Source organism: Seriola aureovittata, chromosome 11, assembly GCF_021018895.1.
Source record: "Seriola aureovittata isolate HTS-2021-v1 ecotype China chromosome 11, ASM2101889v1, whole genome shotgun sequence".
NCBI classification, from domain to species: Eukaryota; Metazoa; Chordata; class Actinopteri; order Carangiformes; family Carangidae; genus Seriola; species Seriola aureovittata.
This window is the reverse complement of record NC_079374.1, coordinates 23,601,206-23,625,811: the sequence shown is the minus strand read 5'-3', so window position 1 is coordinate 23,625,811 and position 24,606 is coordinate 23,601,206. Positions and strand designations below refer to the sequence as shown.

Sequence of the window (24,606 nt, the reverse complement as noted above, 5' to 3'; positions counted from 1 at the left end):
ATTAAACAAACAAGACTTAAGAGACATTATAAGTGCTGGTATGCAGATTTTGTTGCCTTTAGACTGATCCTGACTGGCTGTTTCCCCCTGTTTACAGTCTTATAAGCTAACTGGCTGCTGGCTATGGTTCCACATTTACAATATAGGCACTAGAGTGGTATCAATGGTCTCATCTTGCTGGATTGACTTAGCTGTAAACAGTATTTAAAAGAAAACATGTAGCCAGCCTCAGGTACTTTTTAATTAATATGATTTAATCTTTCTCGCATCACATTCTATGTCTTTTCTTCACATTTTCCAGTAACACATCCTGCTACAGGCATTATCTAACTCTTGTAATTTCTTAGTCTAATTTGAAATCCACTAAAGCATATGCATGCACACGAACAAACAAGAGAAGGCACCTTAGGACTGCTTAATTATCCTGAAGATGCCAAAATAGACGTGGCTGATTATTTTGACTTTAATGTGCACAAAAACAGGTGCCTCTCATCCATGTAAACACGCCACGGACTGTTGGTTTATAATTATTCTGGGCAGTGTAGCAAAGGGCAAGCTAACAGATACAATTTCCATTTATCTCCAGGATTTCGATTCATTATGACACTTATGGTTAAGTGATAATTGTCTGGTATATTAAGAATTATTCCAACAACTAGGTGCATGTTTAAGAGGAAGCAAGATTTTAACGAGGTCTTTTGTGCAATGAGGTGGCAAAACAAAAAAAAATATTACACTGAATTAAACAAGCAAACAGTATTTGAATATGAAGTATTCCGGATATAAAGTAGTCATGCGAACTGATGGACTACACTGTAGCTGATAAATCCCAAACGGCCCACTCTGTTTGGAGCTGCTGTTTTCCCACTGTCACAATAAGAGGTTCTACATCTGTCTCAGTTTTATTCAGCTGACTCATTCGCTCCCTCTGAGACATTTACAGCTGTCTCACAGCTCACATTATGCACAAGGCACTGCACAAATAAAAGGACGCTGTTGAGATGAGTATGCAAAGCAGTTTTGGGGGTGGGGGGGGGTACATCTCTTGAGCACTTGGGCAATTATTGTGCACAATATAGCATTATTACGCTGTGCTGCAACGCCAAGAACAAGCTGCAGTAAAGCTTCTTAGTCATCACCTCACTGAGATCTCATCTTATCAGACGTTTTACAAAAAGCAGCTTTGACCATTGTAGTTTTCTTTATCTTGTATAAAATTCAAAGTCCAAATAATATATAATTTTGATTACATCACAAGTGGCATTTTGTAAAGCAATGAAATACTTGTTCTGCTTTTGCTAAAATTTCTTGATTTTTGAAAGTTTTGCTGTTTTGACATTTTTGAAGCTGTACAATAAATGAATTAATAACACCACTGAACATATCAAATGTGCACAATAGAGGAAAATACCTAAACACAATCACTTACTTTTTACTGACACTGGCACAATCAAGTTAGAAATACTACTGCAGTGTTCCAACAACAAGCAAAGTCATCCTTATTCAAGTTTCCACGACTTTCCATAGGAGGATCAATTGCGAGCTGGCTGGGTTACAGCCATCAGAAGAGAGGAGGGCGCAACATTCAAAATTCTTCGTGGGAGCACCTATGTTTGTGGTCTTCATTTTAACAATCACATCTATTGTACCCCGAAAGACGTATTAAAGGAGGGGCTGTCCCGTCGAAGTTTGCCTGGAATGACTGGAGAAGGAGACAAAAACGACAGGCGGCGTTTGAGAGGGCCGGTGAGAGACTGGGTGTTAGGGCTGCCGGTTGTCAGGAGGATGTAAAGGAAGTTGTCTCGGTAGGCGCACCTCCTCTCCCTGACCATAATTATGCTCTCCCCCTTCCACCTGGTAAATTCATGTGCCTCCCAGTGAGTCAGTATGTAACAGTGGCGGCTGCTGGTCTTATAAGGAGGGGAAGCTCATTTTCGGCCTACATCATAAAATGTGTCCGTTTATTTATATGTAAATTCGCAGAGTGACAGAAGAGAGTCGCCAAACACAACGCTAGTCGTTTTTAACAAAGACAAAGTCGCTGAGGATCAGTAACGTCTCCAGATCAACTCCGAACAATGGAATTAAAAACTTGAAAACTGCTCTGGTGGATGCGTATACTTCAAGATCGCTGATTCGCTCATTTCGCTGTCAATCAAAAAGGGACTCAGCCTCAGACAGATCATCCAATCATCATGCTGAAGCCAAGCGTCCGGGCCAGCCCACTGTCCCATAGACCCCCAGAGACGCTAAGCGTCCGATGGGCGGGACAAAGCCCAGCATTTATCCAATGACCGTCTAGTTTCGCTGCAGTGGAACAACCCACTCTCTGCTTCCCCATTGAAGTCAGTAGACGCTCGGCGTCTGCACTGTGTAAAGCACTGTGGCGCTGCGGGGATGAATGAGAAGAAGTCGTGTCGGTTACCTGTGATAAGTAGCTGATTCTGAACAAAAGATGAACGCGTTCTAGCGCATATTTAGTCAATGAAATGTTCACACAACAGCACATATTTGACCACTTATTTTGTTGACATTTTAGGGGAAGCTGAGCTTCCCTTGCAGTCTTAGAGCACTCGCCACTGGTATGTAACTAAATAAAATCGGAATGAAAACTTGTTATAATAGACAGTAATGAAAACTTGAAGGTGTGTGCTAACTTTGCATGAAAATTATGTTGATGTTTACACTTGTACCTACCATGGTACCATGTTTTTTGTGGACTAAAACTAACAGCAGCAGAGTATTTGACATGCATTCAGACTGGACATGTTCAAATAAAATAAAGTAGCTGTTTTTCACCTTGAGTCTTTAACTATTTTTTATTATGTTGTCATGACAGTAATCACTATTCCCTTTTGTTAATCTTGCAGTTTTTGAGTCAGGCCTATACTTTTTTATCAAAGTTGAAAGAGAATCTCTGATGTAATGCATATGCAGATGGATAATCATGTACCCGATTGTGTTTTATTTTTGTGCTTAGGTACATCAGGTGATGCAGCTGAGACAGTCAAGAAACTAGAAGCAAAAGTACAGGAGCTACAACTTGAACTCCAACAGCTGACACTTAAACAACAGCAGCCCAAAATGAACCTCTTTTGTGCCTCAGGTGAAGACTTCAGCTTCTACACCAGATTCCCATCAGAGGCGGTGTTCATGGTTTTTTGGGGATCAATTTATTCATCTGCTTCCAGGCTATTCCACTGGTCAGAGGCACAGAAAACTGCATTTAGAACAACAAGCCCCCACCACAAGTTGCTTGGTGGTGTCAATGGCCTGTCTGTCAGACAGGCCATTGACAGCCAAGAGAACACAGGTAACATAAGGCCAATAATGTCTCTAGTGATTGTTTGAATGACAGCAGTCAAAAGAAGTAAGAGTTTTACTTTGTGACGGTGGTTTTTGTATGCTAACGGTCGAGCCAGTAGCTAGTTACTTATGATTTACGATACAGCCTATGTGCAAGCTACTGGTAAGTAACATGTCAACAAACGCTACAACTTGGCCTTCAGAATAAGGTAGTGCTGTCTGTGTTTATTTTTCTCAGCGGGCCTTTCTTTGTGAGGTCTGGATGAGACAGCAGAGGAGGAGAGGCAGTTACTGCCGTCTTTAAAAACTCTTCCTCTTTGCATTGCTCTCTCCATAATGATGTTAGCAAACCACAAATTATGAGCCATGATTTCTTGTTTTTTGTTCTTGGATGCTACTGGCCAGCACAGGTTTCACTGATTGTTACCATGGTAACATTAGTCTTAGACTTGAGTTAGTCTGGGGGTAAGGTGTCTAATTTTTTTGCCTTAATGTCTTTATTTTTGTGAAAGTCTTACTTGCATTAGACTGATCTATGATCCTAATTAAGTCTGAGACATCTTTGCGAAACAGGCCCCAGATCCTTTATGGGACAGAATGCTGTTCTGAGATGTAAGTAGAGATATCACTTCCATTTCAGTATCATTTTTACTGATGTCTATTTCTAGCTTTAACTGGGCAAGAACTGCTTGACTTGCTTGCCCGCACAGCACGCCACTGTATTGACAGCTCAATAAACAGCCTTTAAATGTAGCTAAGCCAGCATAGCAACCAACCATCTCCAACCATCTTCCACCTTTTCACTTACTAATACTGTATTTGTGCTGTTTAGATGTGCTATAGGAAAATGTGGCCCTCACACATGCTCCTACACTGTGCCAGGGTGTCATCCTGACAGCCCGCCTGTGGAGTGTGTAATCAACTTAGCAAAGCCGGCCCAGCTCATGCTCAGCCCTAGGGACCCACAATTTGGTTAAAAAGTCATATTGCAATTATAGTGGACAATATTGAGTATCACAAATGCCTCCAAAATTGCCTAAAACATGGTATCGGGTGTTGCAAGCCATTGGTTACTACTGTTTTAGAGTGCTTGAGTCCAAAGTATCACCACATAACACAGGGTCATGTTTTTTTTTTTTCATGTGTCCAGTTCAGCATCAGCATCATCCATTTCCACCTGGTCTGCACACGGTAGTCGTGTGACCGTACACTGCACATGCACATGCTTCACTGCCTAAACAGAGGCTGATTGGTCATCTCATTATTATGGGTGTAGATGATGAGCAGACTGCACGCAAACAGAGAAGACGCTGTCACGTTCACACATGCAGTTTTTTTATTTATATATAATCGCATAGGCTGACGTCATATTTGAGTCAACCACTTCACTCACTGCTACAGTAATATCAAATGTTCCTGCCCCCCACCCCACACACACACACACACACACACACACACACACACACTAAGACACAGACCGACTGTGTAATCAGAGAGCTCGGAATGGCATGCCCTTTTAATGTGTGAAGGGGAAGTGACAGACATTAATAGTGTTATGGTGGGGGGGCAGGAGCAGCTGAGTAATGTCAACGCACAAGAAAAAAGAAAAAGAAAGGAAAACAAATCTTCTGGTGACTGATGGAGCAACAAAACAAATGATGAGGGTGATTCAGGACGGACGCACTTAAAATAATGAAACACATATTTTATTGAAGATATGAAATAGTGCTTGGTCATGTGCGGATGAGAGGGCACACTTACAACCTGATCCTCAAATTCGGCCACCAGGAAACAAATCAGCAAATCATAAGAATATAAAATGAATGATGACAGAAAATTCCATCAACAGATTTTTGTTGTGAGCAATATCAAAGAACAAAAATAGTATAAATAACAACACAAAGATGCATGATTAAATCAGTACAACTCTTAACCAAGCAACTAGCAGCAGTTATGAAGGTAGAGTCACTAAGTTACGATAGGAAAAAATAACATGGTACGATGATGCACTAGAATTAGTGCTGAAAAAAACTGCTTAGCTCCTGAGAGAGTAAGTACATTTACTTAAGTACTTGAACTTTACCTGAGGATTTCTGTTTTACAGTACTTTACTTGTTAGAATATTAATTAGTTTGCGGGCTGCAACTTACCATTATTTTCATTATTGATGCATCTGCAAAAAGGAATAATAATAAATTATAATTTCCTCAAGCCCAGTGTAATGTCATGTAATATATTTTGATATTTTTGTCAACCAGCAGTCAATGCATTCAACTAGCTGTAGTAATGTTAAAATGTCACATCTGTCAAAGCTGTGAATGAACAATACATTTTTTGAAGCCATTTATACAATCAAATCAGTTTAATACAGTATAATAATAATGATTTCCTTTTTTACATGACTTGGCAGAGTGATTTTTCCTATTCTTTAAGATAGTCTACATCTTGACTTACTCATATCATATTAGAAGCAAAAATATTTTTATAAAAAAAATAAAATAAAATGCCACTTGGGTGCTTCAATGGCTCACCCGGTGGAGCGTATACCACATAGGCTTCGTCCTGACCGCAGCGGCCATGGGTTCGAATCTGACCCACGGCTCTTTGCTGCATGTCATCCATCCCCTCTCTCTCTCACTGTCCTATCCAAATAAAAGGGGGAAATGCCCCCAAAAAATAACTTTAAATAAAATGCCACTTTTACCTGGCAATTTTGGATGAAAGCTAGGACGCCTGAGACAGAAGGAAAGTGAAAATGAGAAATAGAGAGAACTTTTAATTGGAGAGAGTGCTCACTTTAATGTGAACACTTTTATGTGCAGGGATGCACAGATGTTTGCGTATTATTCTTCAGCAGCCTTGTGTTTGTTTCACTTAATCAGAGTAACCACAGTGGATCATTCGTGCCTAATGGGACTGTGTGCTTTGGTGACAAACTTTACAAATTAGGTCGGGGATACCAAACTAACTGTCTGCCCTATGGCGGCCTCCAGATGGCTGTAAGGAGCAGGCTTTCATAATGTCTTACAACAGCAATTACAGGTAATGTAGCTATTATTCTTCAGCTTGGTTGACTGCTTTACTTAAATTCTTGGTTTGAGTTTTATTTATTTATTTATTTTTTAATGTTGATCCCAATGCCTCTACCAGCTGAATAGCATCCCTTTAAAGGTCTAGTCTAGCATAATGCACTATGGTTACTGTGGTTGAATGGAATATTCCTATAAAGGTACTATAATGTTTTTTTTTTTTTTTCCTCTAGTTATTAAATATTAATAATATTTTGTTTAAATTAGTGTTGAAGGAACAGCTGAAAACGAGAGAGAAAATGTGTGTGAAAGTGAAATATTAATTGACAGCAGCGGTGAGTGCCTGTGACTTCACACACTCACTGAGGTTGGAAAGAGACACAGGTTCACTGAGCTCTGACTCTTAACAATCATTAGCAAAGCAGTGTGGAAAACATCCAGCTGCAGCTTCTCACTTTAGCCGCTGCTGAGCGGCGCTTTCTGGGTTTAAAATGACAAACGCTGCCGGTGGTACATCCAGACTGTCCTCTTGTAAAAAAAAAATGAGCCCATAAGTCGTCCGTGCAGCGGCTCAGTATGACCCGTAGTTACTTTTTATCGTTAGGCGACCTCTAACGGCTTTAGTAATTACGACAGGAGCAAAGGAAGAAGTCAGGTGACGTATAAAGAGCGACCAACTCCACGGACTTTCACACAGCAGACTGCTGTTGGATTTCCTGTGGGAAATCCAACAGTCTGTGTTGTTTCTTTTATCAATGACTGTCCCACAACCTTAATCATGGTGTTGTTATTGTAACCATGACAACGAAAGTACTCTAATCTTAACCTAACCACTTAGTTTTTGTGCTAAATTTAACCAAACCGTAACTGTTCCATAAGCTTAACTGCATGTTTATTGTTGTAACTATGACGACAGAGGTCTGGTACGCCTGCAGCCGCGGGGGCACTATTTCAGGAGAAACTCTGATGAGTCATATCAGATGGCAGGGATAAACGACCCGTATAAAACAACCTCTGAGGACTTGATGAACACGTCATATCAGCTGACACTAATTAATGTTAATTCTATCGGTTACTTGATGAGATGCCAAAGTCATACTTGGCTGTTGTAGGTTTATGTGCGCTCTGCACACTGCTGTCAATACTTGTCAAAGATTGTTTGTCAAGGAAGGACCTCCATTCTGTAACAACACTGTAAACCCAACTGAACTTCCATTCATATTATATGCATTAAAAAACATTATGATGCTTATATGTAAAATGATTGCGAAATGTGAAAATTCATAAATCTATTTTCCTTTCAATTGTAATTTCTGTTATTCCATTACCTCTGCATTCTTATTATATTCCAGCTCATTCTTTGCAGCTCTGTCCCTCAGCAGGAGTCTGTGTCTGATCACACACCTAGCACACAGTGTAAACAAACACACCAGGGTTGTGTTCATGTGACGATCACGAGAGGCTTGGCTCATTCTGACATTCATTGAAAAAAATGTTTTCATAAGCGAAAACTGAAACTTTCAGAATTTGACAAAATCTTTAGCAATAGGAGCTGTGCTGGTGATCGGTCAGTGGACACCAAACAGGTGACAGCTGATGCTTACACAGAACACTGACAGCATGGCGAGCACTCAGATGTGTGTGTCATAGAAAAATCTCGGCTGGTGAGGACACCCCTGAATCTGTGTTACCATAAAATGTTCAGCAGACTTAAGTTCCAACGAATACCCTGATTACACTTTACAGGCCGTTCATTCCTGTCATTGGTCGATGGTATTATCTGGCAATTATTACTCAGAAACTGGACACTCATAACTTTGATCGAAAACTGACCATGAATAGTCTTGGCATCAGTGCACAGACATCTTGCAGAGTTTCACAGTACATACTGATAAACATGGACACAATTTCACTTACAGTGCAGAGGGATAGTGTAAGATCACAAGTTACTGCAAACCACAGCTGACCACACATATCAGTCTATAGCACCACTAATACTGACAGCTAACAGGCAGCACTGTTGAAACATTGTTCATGCACGCCATTGCTGTCTCTTAGAAGAACAAGGCTAACGCTCTGTTGGTCAGACAGTCTGAGATCTGAACAGTGACCACCAGCAGAGTCGCCATTCACAGATCTTTGCCCATCGTGAACCACTCCCTCAAATCCAGCCCAGATCAAGCCACCTCCAGACACAGCAGTGAGCTACTTTTGATGCATAGATCTATATTTAGAGACAAGTGGGCAGCAAACCCACAGACACAGTGGCTCATACTTGTACAAAGTCATCAAACTTCCCCACTGTGATGTTGTTGAGGACAACAGTCCATCAGCAAAACACGCTCCAAGGACAAAGCCAAAGTATACTGTGGTGGGAACAAACAAATCTCTCCGCCTATAATGATCAATAATTCATTCAATAATATCAAAGCAGGGTTGATAAGAGTAAATTTGATGGGACTTGAACCAAACATTTGTCACTTACAACTCAGCTTAAACTACCCCAAAAATGCAGTCACACTCCACTACACTTACCTTTCTTTTCTTTTCTTTTCCATATTACAAAATATGGATATAGGCTTGCAGTTTTTTTTGCCCAGGCTATGTGAGACCAGTCTAAGATTTCTGCTTCTACACCAATAAATTCAAGGTGAACGGAATTTCATTGGTTTCACAGCACTGATAAATAACCTTTAAAAAAAATTCAACAGCATCATCTCTTTCCCTGAAAAAAGTGTGCTCATTACTCTAAACAATCCACAGAGCTATTTTTTACAAAATAAATCGAAATAAAGTGAACATTTTAAGACAAAATGATTCAGCGATTATTAATAAATTAAGTAATGGGGACACATTACTGGAAAGAGACCTTAGGCCGACCATTAAATTTTGTTCAGACATTCATGGTTCCCAGATTATGTATTTCAATAGCTCTGGTTCACCTCTGACCTTTCCTCTAGCCTCTAACCATGAGGTTGATATTCATGGTTCAGGATAAAATGACTTAACAACTACTAGATCCATTGTCATGAAATTTGGAAATTTGCAATAACTTTTCATCTAGCACTATCATCAGGTCAAAGTTTGTCCAATACTTTATGACCAAATACCAAAGTAAGCTACAGCCTCAGGTTAGTCTACTTTGTGTTTGGTGCTAGCTAGCTCAAGTTAAACATTGCAATGCTACAGTACTGTCATTACTTTTTTTTTTAGTAACATGTTGTGTAAGGGAATACAGTTTGAAATTCAGTAATTATTTGACACTTACTTATCCAGTAACGCTCTGTCACGTAATCCGCTGTCTTAGCGGAAGTTGGTATGAGTTTGGCCTCCTGAACGTGCTGGACATGTTGGCTTGGCCCTCGTGGGGAAGCTGTTCCTCTTCTAAAAGAGGAAAAATACTATTCCCGGTATCTCCAAAGCTGAACTGGCTGCTTGAACTAAATCGTCTTGTTTTCTTTTTCTACTCATATTAAATATGTGTAGTTCAGTAATTTAATTACTTTTTTTAATTAGCAATGTGAAAAGAGTAATTTATTAATTAATTAAAATGAATTAAAATTATCATTTCAATTTGGCCAACACGCTAAAACATGAAAATGGGATGATGAATATAGTAAACATATCCGCATTTTGCATTGTCATTGTTAGCATGCTGACATTTGCATTTAACTCAAAGCAGAGAAGTTAAATTTTTAATGTTTTAATTGAAAAAACATTTGTGAGCACCATACACAAATGCAATTAACTTCCATTGCATTGGGATGAAGGCAGAATCTCAGAGAGAGATAACTCAAATGTGAATAATTAAAAACCATAACTAGTATATCTGCATGTTGATGTACTATTTGGTGATAAAGTGTTTATTAAGCATATGTAATTTGGGTGAACTGACCCTTAATCACTTATGGTTAATCATCAAGTTGTATCTTAAGTAGTAAGAACTTGTGTTGTAACGTAAAATAAGGATTGTTATTACTGTATGTAAAATGCAAAACAGAGATTGGCTCAAATCTATCAGTGTGTTATAATCTTTACCCTTCAGTTTGTTTATAAGGATAACCCTGCTGGAGGACTGTCATGGCTTTGGAAATCCCACTCTCTGCTCCTCCTTGCTCAGACATAAGTGGTACAGTAATCAATACTTGCACTCAATTCTGAAATTCCTTATTTATAAAACATAGAGGCTGGAAAGTGTCAGCTTACCTCAGCCAGCTGGTTTCCACTAGTACAAAACAGCCAGCCTCCTGAGCCGTTCAATTTTGGGAAATCCTGTGAAGCACCATTAGTTCATTCCTCAGCAGAGATGGTTGCTGAGTCATTACTATGTGACCTTATCCACCTCCAGCTTCTGTTTGAACTTGAATCTGCTTCACACGGCTCACAGATGACCTACAGAGCTTCTGATGTTTGTTTGTTTCGTTTTTTTTGTTTTTTTTTTTTTTTTTTTAGAGCCAGGATGTAGGATGATAATGCATTTTCTTTTGTACAGGCGAAACACTGCGGCACAACAACGACTATCAACATGCTACAATCAGTAAGCCACCGCCTCCGGAGCAGTGGTGCTCCACCTGCACACAATGAAGACGTCTCTGCCTCTCTGTGCAGAGACAACACTGCACCTGCAGGGACGGGTCTCTCCAGCATTGAATTACATGGTTGCATATGTCAAGTCAGAGCTAAAAACCTCAACTCGGTAACGTCAGACAGTCCGTCCCTCTGCCCAGGCACATGTAAGTCTTTGTTGCATATCAACTCAGCGAGTTAGCATCAATTTGATTCCAGTGCGTGGTTTGCCCACTTGAAACTCAGCGCTGTTAACATTGTCTTTTTAGTAATCGCCGTATTCGCCGACTCACCTGCGATTTCGGAGATCGAGTCCAGCGGTAGAAAAACTGGAAGCAAGAGATGCTGCGACTACACACGGCGGCAGTGGAGCTGGCTCATACCGTAATAACCTAGTGGAGACACGCCACGCAGCCTGCTGGATCTGCAAGGGATGCTCAGAATGACCACGTGACTCTGGAGGACAACCTGCCCATCTGAAGTCACTGATGGATGGACAATAACAATAACATGCTGTCCGCACGGGGACAATACATTCAGCTGCAACCACCAGCACCACCAGCAGCAGCACTACTAAGTATAGACCACATGCACGCTAACCTCAATCAAATAATACAATTACATTTTTGATTACATTTTTTTCTACATTTACTCATTTGGCAGGTTTTTTTTTTATTTATGCAAAGCGACACCTACAGCCTACAAATACATTTCCATATATTATACCATTGTCTATGCATTAAGGGAAAAAGTTCTTCTTGTGCTTTGAGATGAATTAAGGAGGAGCTTGTTGAATTATGCATACATAATTATTACATACATTAATATCAACAACAAGAAAATACTCATAGGCAGAGAATTATATACACCGACTGAGCACTTTATTAGGAACACCATACTGATAGTGGTTACTTCCTCCCTTTGCTCTTGAAACAGGCTCAGTTCTCATGGCACTGGTTCAAGATGTTGGAAACTTTCCTTTGAGATTCTGCTCCATGTTCACATGACTGATTCACATCATTTCTGCAGATTTGTCAGCTGCACATTAATTATGTGAATCTCCGCTTCTATCGCGTCCCAAAAGCCTCTCAAGTTGGTGTTTTTTTTCCACCTGTGTATTTTACAGTTAGAATTATAATTAAAAAGGTGTTCTTAATGAACACTTTGCATAATCTCCCATTTGCACAAGTTGTCCATTTAGTAATAGCACAACATTCAGTTAAAGTGCTTGAGGTGGAATCTCTGTCAGTACTAGCAGAAGTTAATGTTGTGCCTTGCCCTCTACTGGCGTAAAGGCTGCACATCACTTATGAGGAGCAGACAGCTCAGTCTACGGAGCTGACATACTCTAAGGTTTCATTCTTTAAATGATAAGTGATAACATTTTTTAAAATCAAAGTGTGGCCATAAATGTATGGCTAGCAATCAAAGTCCATGCCTTGTGGCTTAGAAAACAAAAATAAAACCAAAAGACAAATTCATACTGACATCGCTGAGAGTGATAAAGTTATGTGCTGCAGTGATGAAATTAATTTCCCAACAGCCACCGAAAGGTAGATCCTCCTCTTGTGGCCCTCACATATGGAACTTTTTATTTAAAACTGAGAACAATTGTTAACTGACCTGTCTGCTTGCTCAAACTTTAATTCAACTTTAAAAGATCTCACTCCTGGTCAACACATAAAGTAATATTCCATATTACAGTGAAACAGTGATGGCATGTTTGCTTGAATGTTTGAGTCCTTTCAGACAGTTCACAATAAATTTAATTCTTCTTAATTAAATTAATTTTACTTAACATTTCTCACTCTCTTTAGTTCCTAATCAGCCTCCCCTGGCTGAACCGAAAAAAGATGAAACATTGTTTAGAGTGACATCTTTGTTATCTGTTGGAGGTGATGCATTGCTTGTAAAATTTAGATAAAGGAAATGACTGGCAGCTAAATGAACATGGGAACATCTTAAGCCGCAGATCGTCGACCATGTGTTGGTTCACTGTTACAGTCAGTTGGATTTGTGAAAGAGGAAAGTTCAACTTTTCCAGTTGTTGAATCAAAAATGTGACAGGAGGAAATCGACAGCTCTCAATCTCTGCTCAGTCATCTTTGTCAGACTTTGACAGACAAACAGCTGATTCCTCCCTGTGTTTCCTGATGAACATATTGAACCGTCCCAACAACATTCAACAGTCTGTACTTTCATGCATGTGCCATATGAGCTTACTCCACCAGAGGGCGCCCTAACTTTAAATATAAAAAAACATGACAGTTACTTGTATATGATCCACAGTATCTCAGCATAATTACTAGAGAGTTGATTAAAAGCGTTGCTGTAGAAATAAAATGAAACATCTTAAGAATTTATATCGGAATAGAAAGAGTAAAGCCTTCCATGTCATGGAAAACAAGCTTTCTTTGACTGAAGATTTGTTGCATTTTTCTTTAATGAATGAATTTATACAGTTGTGTTTTCCTCACTATTATGGCAATTGCACCTCAGGATGTTCCCCAGGGAACCAAGAATCTTTTGATGAACACAGGTACTAAACCTACATTTTGACTAGAGGACGTGAGACGAGTATGAGTTCCTGGACGATTGTTCCTGGTGTTCTTTATTAATATTAAAAACAAACTTAGCATTCAGACAAAACTCCAAATGCCATATTATCCCCAGAAATTTTGTTCACATTACGCAATTGTTGTTTTCGTTCTCACTTAGATGCTGTGATTTATAATGTACTTATTGTGTCACATAATGTACTTATGTGGCCATTTTTCTTTAAAAAAAAAAATAAAAAAATGTATTCAGTATTTCTATACCACCAACAGTGGGCAGCCCACTGTGAGCCCACATGGGCCCCACAATGGGCATGTTTTTATATTCCTCTATAATTTGAATAATACATTCAAAAGCAACAGATGAACATTCTACTAGAACACAGAGAGTTCTACTAGAACTGAGGGTTCTATGACATCACAGTGTGACAGAAGTTTGCAGATACAGTAGATCTCTCACTTCAGACTTCATTGTAGTTTTATTCACCACAGTGAACAGACACAGTATCTTTACTACTAAACAAGTACAAGTAGAAGTATCTTATCACAGTATAAAGAGAGCTCAATAAGACAAGAAAAGGAAAAGTGGAGGAGGAAGAGCAAGTCAACAACGCTCATCTTAAGATGTCTGAGGACAGACAGGTAAGACAATTAAATGCACTTTACTGAAGTCAGCTGTTAGTTTTGACTTCAGAGATTCATTTGCACAATTTGAAAAAAGGTGATGAAGCACTGAATAGAACAGAATAACATGAATAGCATGGATAGCTACAGATTATCTCCCTCAGATCATCAGAGCACATCATCCTCTTTTTAATTGTTATTAAATACAAGAAAATAATTATTTAGAAAATGCATTAAAAAAATTAATTACAAAAAACTTAACTACATTATCAAGACTTAAAAAAAATCACATATCAAAGTATTTTGAAAAGAGGTTATATTAACTGAGATAGCACACCTAGAGTAAACTTTGTTTTAGCACGAGAAAACTTACAAGTCATGATGTACAATGATCACACAGTAGTTATTGAACTAATTGTTATCAATCATTATTATTACCAAATGTGAGCTGATATAATGATAATTTTAAGTAAATTATTTATAAGGCTGAAGACAGTGTTAAGTATTCAGTTTTTTTTTTTTTTAATATTTCACATTGAGATGGTTGGGTTCTGTGACTGCTTACATGTTTGTCTTACCCAACTAGAACACAGCTTTGAGTGCCGCGGACAAAGAGATGGCGGACATGGACGACATTAGCGACGGCCTCATCTCAGGCATCATGGAACAGACTGCTGTGAATCTCGACGAGCTGCTGCAGTCAATCTGCCGCTGGGATTCAGAGGAACGTGCCATGTCTGAGGGTAACGATGAATCCTCAGCTGATTCTTACACACAACAGAAGGTGCAGCAACATCTGGAGAAGTTCTTCGCTATGCGCCGAGTGTTTGCTGAGCATCGTGCGGACAAAGAGAACGAGGCAACATATTCTGGAGACAGCGAGACAGAAATTTCACATGCTGCCACTGCAATGGACAAAGATGTCAGGACACGGCAGTCCACCAGCAAAGAAAAGAAACCGGTTACCAAGCGATTCTTCAAGAGGATAAAGTTTGCGTTGAAGAGTGGCTTTGGCAAAATGCACAGTAAGAAGGACGAAGACACTTCAGATGAAGAGGAAGAAGATGAAGAGGACACCATGGGGAAGGAAACGGACAGTCGCTCAAAGGAAGAGATTGAAGAGACTAAGGCTGAAGAAAAGATAACAAAAAGCCGAACTCAACCAGAGAAAGAAGAGGAATATGTCAGCCAAGTGACCGAACAGGACATCAGGACGCAGGAGTCCATTGATAATGAAGCCACAGCCGAAAAACCAGCCAAGATGAAATTTTTCAAAAGCCTAAAGACAACATTAAAGAAAGGCTTTAGCAAAAAGACGAACCCTGTGGATGTAGAAGCAGAGGAGGATGATGCTACAGTGGAACAGCAAACATCTGTTGGTTCGGAGCATCTATTTATTGAAGACTTTGAAGAGACTAAGGCTGACGAACCGATAACAAGAGGCGTTATTCAATCAGATATATCTGAGAAAGACGAAAAGGAAGAAGAGAAAGAAAATGTTCAAGAAAGAGAGGAAGTCAGGATCCCTGAGACAGGATCATCTTCCAGACTCTCCACCAGGTCACAGGAGAGCGAGGAGGCAGCTTCATCTGATTCTTCTTCCTTCACCACATCAACCATCAATGAAGAACTAACAATGACCATTAGCCAATTGACCGAGCAGGACATCAGGACACAGGAGTCCATTGATAATGAATCCAAAACTGAGAGACCAACCAAGAAGAAATTCTTCAAAGAGTTAAAGACGGCATTAAAGAAAGGTTTTAGCAAAAAGATGACACCACTGGATGTAGAAGCAGAGGAGGAAGACGATACAGTGGAACAACAAACATCTGTTGGTCTGGAGAAAGTCTTTACTGAAGACTTTGACACTAAGGCTGATGAACAGGAAACAGACATTCAATCACATATTTTCAAGAAAGAAGAAGAAGAAGAAGGGAAAGAAGAGACTAAGGCTGAAGAAAAGATAACAAAAAGCCTAACTCAACCAGAGAAAGAAGAGGAATATGTCAGCCAAGTGACGGAACAGGACATCAGGACACAGGAGACCATTGATAATGAAGCTACAGCCGAAAAACCAACCAAGAAGAAATTCTTCAAAGAGTTAAAGACGGCATTAAAGAAAGGCTTTAGCAAAAAGACGAACCCTGTGGATGTAGAAGCAGAGGAGGAAGACGATACAGTGGAACAACAAACATCTGTTGGTCTGGAGAAAGTCTTTACTGAAGACTTTGACACTAAGGCTGATGAACAGGAAACAGACATTCAACCAGATATCTCTGGTAAAGGAGAGGAAGAAGATAAAGAAGAGACTCAGGCTGATGAACAGGTTGTAGAAATTCAATCAGATATCTCCAAGAAAGACGAAAAGGAAGAAGAGAAAGAAAATGTTCAAGAAAGAGAGGAAGTCAGGATCCCTGAGACAGGCTCATCCTCCAGACTCTCCACCAGGTCACAGGAGAGCGAGGAGGCAGCTTCATCTGATTCTTCTTCCTTCACCACATCAACCATCAACGAAGAACCAACAATGACCATTAGCCAAGTGACTGAGCAGGACATCAGGACACAGGAGTCCATTGATAATGAAGCCACAGCCGAAAAACCAGCCAAGATGAAATTTTTCAAAAGCCTAAAGACAACATTAAAGAAAGGCTTTAGCAAAAAGACGAACCCTGTGGATGTAGAAGCAGAGGAGGACGATGCTACAGTGGAACAGCAAACATCTGTCTGTCTGGAGCATCTATTTATTGAAGACTTTGAAGAGACTAAGGCTGACGAACCGATAACAAAAGGCGTTATTCAATCAGATATATCTGAGAAAGCCGAAAAGGAAGAAGAGAAAGAAAATGTTCAAGAAAGAGAGGAAGTCAGGATCCCTGAGACAGGATCATCCTCCAGACTCTTCACCAGGTCACAGGAGAGCGAGGAGGAAGCTTTATCTGCTTCTTCTTCAAGCTCCACCAGAGCCATCAAAGAAGAAGCAAATGTGACCATCAGTCAAGTGACTGAGCAGGACATCCCGACACAGGAGCTCAGTGATAATGAAGCCACAGCCGAAAAACCAACCAAGATGACATTTTTCAAAAGCCTAAAGACAACATTAAAGAAAGGCTTTAGCAAAAACATGAACCCTGAGGATGTAGAAGCAGAGGAGGATGATGCTACAGTGGAACAGCCATCATCTGTTGGTCCGGAGCAACTATTTAATGATGATGTTGACACTAAGGCTGGTGAACAGGAAACAGACATTCAATCACATATTTTCAAGAAAGAAGAAGAAGAAGGGAAAGAAGAGACTAAGGCTGATGAACAGATAACAGAAAGCCTGATTCAACCAGGTATCTCTGAGAAAGAAGAAGGGAAAGAAGATATTCAAAAAAGAGCGGAAGTCAAGATCCCTGAGACAGGATCATCTTCCAGACTCTCCACCAGGTCACAGGAGAGCGAGGAGGCAGCTTCGTCTGCTTATTCTTCTTTCACCACATCAACCATCAATGAAGAACCAAATACAACCATCAGTCAAGTGACTGAGCAGGACATCAGGACACAGGAGTCCATTGATAATGAAGCCACAGCCGAAAAGCCAACCAAGATGACATTTTTCAAAAGCCTAAAGACAACATTAAAGAAAGGCTTTAGCAAAAACATGAACCCTGAGGATGTAGAAGCAGAGGAGGATGATGCTACAGTGGAACAGCCATCATCTGTTGGTCCGGAGCAACTATTTAATGATGATGTTGACACTAAGGCTGGTGAACAGGAAACAGACATTCAATCACATATTTTCAAGAAAGAAGAAGAAGAAGGGAAAGAAGAGACTAAGGCTGATGAACAGATAACAGAAAGCCTGATTCAACCAGGTATCTCTGAGAAAGAAGAAGGGAAAGAAGATATTCAAAAAAGAGCGGAAGTCAAGATCCCTGAGACAGGATCATCTTCCAGACTCTCCACCAGGTCACAGGAGAGCGAGGAGGCAGCTTCGTCTGCTTATTCTTCTTTCACCACATCAACCATCAATGAAGAACCAAATACAACCATCAGTCAAGTGACTGAGCAGGACATCAGGACACAGGAGTCCATTGATAATGAAGCCACAGCCGAAAAGCCAACCAAGATGACATTTTTCAAAAGCCTAAAGACAACATTAAAGAAAGGCTTTAGCAAAAACATGAACCCTGAGGATGTAGAAGCAGAGGAGGATGATGCTACAGTGGAACAGCCATCATCTGTTGGTCCGGAGCAACTATTTAATGATGACTTTGACATTAAGGCTGATGAACAGGAAACAGACATTCAATCACATATTTTCAAGAAAGGAGAAGAAGAAGAAGGGAAAGAAGAGACTAAGGCTGATGAACAGATAACAGAAAGCCTGATTCAACCAGGTATCTCTGAGAAAGAAGAAGGGAAAGAAAATATTCAAAAAGTCAGGATCCCTGAGACAGGATCATCTTCCAGACTCTCCACCAGGTCACAGGAGAGCGAGGAGGCAGCTTCATCTGCTTCTTCTTCCTTCACCACATCAACCATCAACGAAGAACCAAATACAACCATCAGTCAAGTGACCGAGCAGGACATCAGGACACAGGAGGCCATTGATAATGAATCCAAAACTGAGAAACCAGCCAAGAAGAAATTCTTCAAAGAGTTAAAGACGGCATTAAAAAAAGGTTTTAGCAAAAAGATGACACCACTGGATGTAGAAGCAGAGGAGGAAGACGATACAGTGGAACAACAAACATCTGTTGGTCTGGAGAAAGTGTTAACTGAAGACTTTGACAGGCTGAAGGCTGATGAACAGGAAACAAACATTCAACCAGATATCTCTGGTAAAGGAGAGGAAGAAGATAAAGAAGAGACTCAGGCTGATGAACAGGTTGTAGAAATTCAATCAGATATCTCCAAGAAAGGAGAAGAAGGAGAAGAGAAAGAAGATATTCAAGAGAGAGAGAAAGTCAGGATCCCTGAGACAGGATCATCCTCAAGACTCTCCACCAGGTCACAGGAGAGCGAGGAGGAAGCTTCATCTGCTTCTTCTTCAACCACCTCATCTATCGACGAAGAACCAAATATGACCATTAGCCAAGTGACCGAGCAGGATGTCATGACACAGGAGTCCATTAATTCTGATGCCAAGACCGAGAAACCAGCCAAGAACAAATTCTTCAAAAGAGTAAAGAAAGACTGGAAGAAATGCTTCAGCAAAAAGACAGCACTAGTGTCACAGAGCCACGAGGATGAGGCTCCTGGTTCTAACCTGACCTGCTCCCCTGTGAAGGTAAAAGTTCAGTCCTATCTTATCCTTTTTATTATGTTGAACTGTCTTCTGTTGCCTTTTTGTTCAACTTTGAAATATTGTTTTTACTTGTTTTTACTAACCATTGTTGTTGTTGATCTTTAAATTCTTTCAAGGATCAGAAAGAGCAGTATGAAGCTCCAGCTGAACAAACGTCTTTCGCTCTGGAACAACAATTCACTGAGCCTCTTGAAGAGAGATGTGCAGAGGCTGAAGATGACCTGGTCATGGAGATACATTCAGCATCATCCTCAGAAGAAGACGGATCTGCTGAGTTTTCCCAGGGGGACAATGAAGCAGCAGCAGACCAGACACCTGTGCCAAACATGTCTCCTGTAATAAGGAGATTCTTCCAGAGTCTCACTGACGAGTAAGTCCTTTATTTTCTCACTAAAACTCTAGTGGATACTTGAAGACATTTACACATTTGTGTGCATTATTTCTGTTTCACCCTTTGATTCTGTTCTTTCTTTTGAAGACAATGGAGGGAAGTAAGCGAAGGCGTCTACAATCGAGATGTGAAGGAGAAGCTGATCGATATGTGCGTGGACGTGCTGAAGTTCATCTCAGACTCGGTCATAAGAAACGTCTTGCGGTCACTCAGTCAGTTATCCACCACATCTCGCACCGCCATCCTGAAGAGCCCCATTTCCTCCGAGCATCTGAAAAAGTTTTTCAACTATGACGTCCAGAGTAGCGTGGAAAGCTCCTTCAGTCAGGCTGTCAGTGATACCATCGGTGCAGATATCCCCGTCAGCATCTCACCTGACTTCACGGAGGCCATCGCCACTGAGGCTCTCGATGTGGTCAACCCTGTCCTTTCTGTGGCCATTAAAGCCTCAGTGGTTAAAGGATCCTCCAGCGCTGTTGCTCCTGCCATGTCAAAGAACAGAGCAGCGAAGAATACTCTGGCAGGAGCCATTAAAACGATGAAATCCATCCTGACAGGACGAGGCTCTCTCGTCAAGAAAAGGGTCCTGAAACAGAAAACCCCGGAGCCTCACACCGAGATGGAGGAGCCGGTGTGGATAAGTTTCTCTGCAAGGCCGATGACACAGGACTCCCCCTCTCCTCTGACGTCCTCCACCAGAAAAGACCTGCCCCTGTCTGAAGCTACAACAGATGAGGTCTGCAGCACCACCTCAAAGGTAAGGCAGTATTTACATGGAATTATAATCAGTGAGACCACAATGGAAGTTCACAAGGACAGATTTGCTCAAATGATGTTCAGTTACATAGAAGGAATCAGCACAGACAGTGTGAAGGCTTCATGATGAGCCACAAGTCAGAGGCAGTTTTTCTTCTTCATTGAGCTGAAAGCAGAAGAACCTCTGTGAGTTGTGAGGTGATGAATTCTCCTCAGGAACACAGGAGCAGTGTGGTGGTCTGTTACTGCGAGACATCTGCTCGGGTTGATTTTATTGACTGTGGCCTTTTATTGTGACTTCTGTCCTGACGTGTTGTTTTTGATCATTGAACAGAAGAAGAAGAAGGAAACCAAACAACCTCTGTGCATGAGACTGTTCTGCTGCTGCTGCTGCTGCTGCTGCTGCTGCCATGACGACGACGAATAAACCGGAGCTACAACTCTTCTCCACCTTCCTCTCTCTCACCCCCCCTCTCTCTCACCTCCCCTCTCTATCTATCCCACCCTCCTCTATCTCACCCCTCCTCTATCCACCCCCTATCTCATCCCCACCCATCTCACCTCCAACCATCCCAACCCCCCCTCTATCTCACCCCTCCTCTATCCACCCCCTATCTCATCCCCACCCATCTCACCTCCAACCATCCCAACCCCCCCTCTATCCACCCCCCTCTGTATCTCACACCCCTCTATCTCACCCCCCATCTCACCCGCCCTCTATCTCACCCTTTCTCTCACCCCTTCTTACCCCATTCTACTCTCTCTCTCACCCCTCTCCCCTTTCTCCTCTCTTTCACCCCCCGTCTTTCTCCTCTCTCTCTCTCCCCCTTTCACCTCTCTCCCCCTCTCTTTTATCCCCCCTCCCCTTTCTCCTCTCTCCCTGCCCGTCCTCTTTCACCTCTCTCGCCTTTTCTTTTCTCTTCCCTCTCTTACCCCTTCTTACCCCTATCGCCTTTCTCTTCTCTCTTTCACACATCCCCCTCTCCCCCACTCTCTCTTTCTCTCCCCTTTCTCACCCCTCTCCCTCCTCTCACCCCTCTCTCCAACTTGTGCTTCTGCCCCCCTTCACCATCCTTTCTCCCACCTACCCCCCTTTCTCTCTCTTGCCCTCTCTCTCTCTTTTACCCCTCTCTATCTCACTGTCACTCACCCTTCTCCCTTTCTGTCCCACTCTCTTTCTCCCCTTCTCCCCTTTTCCTGCCTTCTTCCTCTCTCTCACATTCCCTTTCTCTCTCCCCTTTCTCACCTGTCTCCCCAATCTCTCTCCAACTTCCCCTTCTCTCCTACCTTCACCCTCTTTTTCACTTTATTTCTCCCCCCTTTCTCACCATTCTACCTCCTCACCTCTTTCTCTCACTATCGCTTCTGTCCACTTCTCTCTCTCTCTTCCACCTTTCTCCTCCCTCTCTCTCCCTCTACCCCCTTTCTCCTACTCTCTTTCTCAGTCCTTTCTCTCCCCCTCTTTAACCCCCAACCCTTCTCCCTCCCCCCTTTTCCTGCCTTCTTCCTCTCTCTTGCTTTCCCTCTTTCTGTCTTCCCCCCTTTTTTCCAACTTCCCTTTCCTCCCCCTCACTCTCCCTCTCCCACCTTTCCCACCAACCCCCCTTTCTTTTCTCTTTCTTGCTGCTCTTCGTTCTCTCCCCTTTCTTCCCCTTCTTCCCCCCTTTTTCCAATTTCCCCCTCTCTCCCCTCCCTCTCTCTCTCGCTCTCTCACCCCCCTTTTTATCTCACTGTCACTCTCTATATCCCCCCTTCTTCCTCTCACCCTCTCTCCAACTTCCCCTTCAGTGCCCTCTCTCTCTCCTACTTACCCCCCCTTTCCTACTCTCTTTCCCTCTCTCTCCCACCTTTCCCACCTACCCCCGTTTCATTCTCTTTCTCGCTGCCCTTCATTCTCTCCCCTTTCTCACCTGTCTTCTCCCCTTTTTCCAACCCCCCCACTCTCTCTTTCCCATCTTTCTCCCACCTACCCTCCTTTCTCTCTCTCACTCTGTCTCTGTCACCCCTCCGCTCTATCTCACTGTCACTTTCTCTCCATTCTCCCTCCTCTCACCTCTCTCTCTCACCTCCGATTCTGTCCCCTTCTCTCGCTCTTCCAGCTTTCTCTTCCCTGTGTCTCCCTCTACCGCTTCTCTCCTACTCTCTTTCTCAGTCCTTTTTCCCCCCTCTCCCTCTTTAACCCCCAGCCCTTTTCCTGCCTTCTTTCTCTCTCTTGCTTTCCCTCTCCTTTCTCAGCCGCCCCCTCTTTTTTCAAACATTCTCCTCTCTCTCCCACCTACCCCCCTTATTTTCTCTCTCTCTGTCTCTCTATCACCCCCCGCTACCTCACTGTCACTCTCTTTCTCCCCCTTACCCCTCTCACCCTCTCTCTCCAACTTCTCCTTCTGTCCCCTCTCGCTCTCTCCCTCCTCTCTCCCACCTACCCCTTTTTCTTTCAATCTCTCTCTCCCACCTTTCTCCTCCATCTCTTCCCACCTTTCCCACATACCCCCTTTCTTTTTCCCTCTCTCTCGCTTTCTCTCTTTCTCTCCCCTTTCTCACCCCCCCTTTTCCAACTTCCCTTTTCTCCCCCTCTCTCCCACCTTTCTCTCACCTACCCACTTTCTCTTGCTTTATCTGTCTCTCTCTCACTCCCCCCCTCTATCTCACTGTCACTCTTTACCCCCTCACCCTCTCTCTCCAACCTCTCCTTTTGTCCCCTATCTCCCTCCACCTACCCCGCTTTCTTTCTCTCTCTCCCCTCTCTATCTCAGTCACTCTCCTTCCCTCCCTCCTTGCTCCTCCCTCTCTCTCCCCCTTACCACTCTCTTTCTCACCCCTTTCTCCCACCTACACCCCCTTTTTCCCCCCTTCTCTTCACCCTTTTCCTCCCCTCTTCCTCTCTCTTGCCCCTTTCTCACCCCTCCCACCCTCTGTCTCCTTCAAGTTCTGTTTTGTGCTGTGCTAACGGTGAGGTGAAGATACAATTTGTGGAGACTTGAATAAAATTTCATGAGTTTAAATCAGTTCAGATTAGAGGCATGAAAATAATTTGAATCTACCATCTGTTTCCCATGGGACCAGAGCACTACAGCTGCCTCCACTATTCTAACAGATACAAGTACATACAGGAAATTTTATCAAGTGACTTGACAGTTCAAACTCCCTTTTCTTCAGAGAAGAAAAAATTATTTCATATAGATAAAAAATGAACAGTGCAGGGAGAGGCAGAAAATCCAGTGGGGTTATTTGAAGCCTCCACCTAAGTAATGTTAAAAACTTCACAATGTTCCAGAACACAAAAACTGACATGACAACAGCGATGGCAAACTAATAGTAACAAAATATCACTAAAAACAAAGAAAATATCCAAATAGAAGCAAAAACCTGAGTGGTGTGTGATGAGCGTAAATGTGCATGGCTGTGTTTTTAAGGGGGACATTGGTTCATACACCTCTGTTAACAATAGTTATAATACAACACATCACTGTGAGTGAGACGAATAAAACATGGACACTTGGACAACAAATACATGGAGAGAAACAGTTTAGCCACAGAACAGCAGTTTAATGTTGAAGGAACCTGTGAATTTGCTTCAAAGTAAGTCTTGAACTGATCAGGAATATTCCCTTTCATTTAATGAATCTTATAAATAACAACATTTGAAAAATATCATTCCTTTCAAGCTGTCCCGGACTCAGCTTCGACCGTATAGAACAACAATAACAGTACAATCTCGGCCAAATCAACAACTCAGAGACAACATGTTATGATGTGTGGTGTTTATCTGTCTCCATCAATAACAATAATCATTCACACAGATTGGGACCACGCGACGGACGACTGGTCTGGACCGTCCGGACGTCTTTGTTGTCTAGTGGAGGTGATGTATCGCCTGTAAAGTTTAGAGGTGGGAAACCTGAATGTAACAGCTGTACAATTTAATACAACTATGCATTCAAACATTACGTGTCAGTAACACAGACAACAGCTGGCAGCTGAATGAACACTGGAACGTCTTTAGCAGCAGATCATCATCAAGTATGTGTCAGTTTACTGTCACGGTCAGTAATCCAGATGTGATTCCTGATGAACATATTGAAC

At 41.9% G+C, this 24,606-nt stretch overlaps 1 protein-coding gene across 2 annotated transcripts in view; it reads right to left on the bottom strand.

Annotated features, from left to right (window-relative positions):
* Window positions 1-13,569, bottom strand: part of slc4a3 (solute carrier family 4 member 3) — a 67,970-nt gene extending 54,401 nt beyond the window's left edge. Inside the window, exon 1 of one of the 2 annotated variants that reach the window (XM_056389042.1) lies at window positions 11,195-13,569. The gene's annotated coding sequence lies outside the window, so the exon portion shown is untranslated. The other variant, XM_056389043.1, reaches the window with a different exon arrangement.
* Window positions 13,570-24,606: the final 11,037 nt, after the last annotated feature.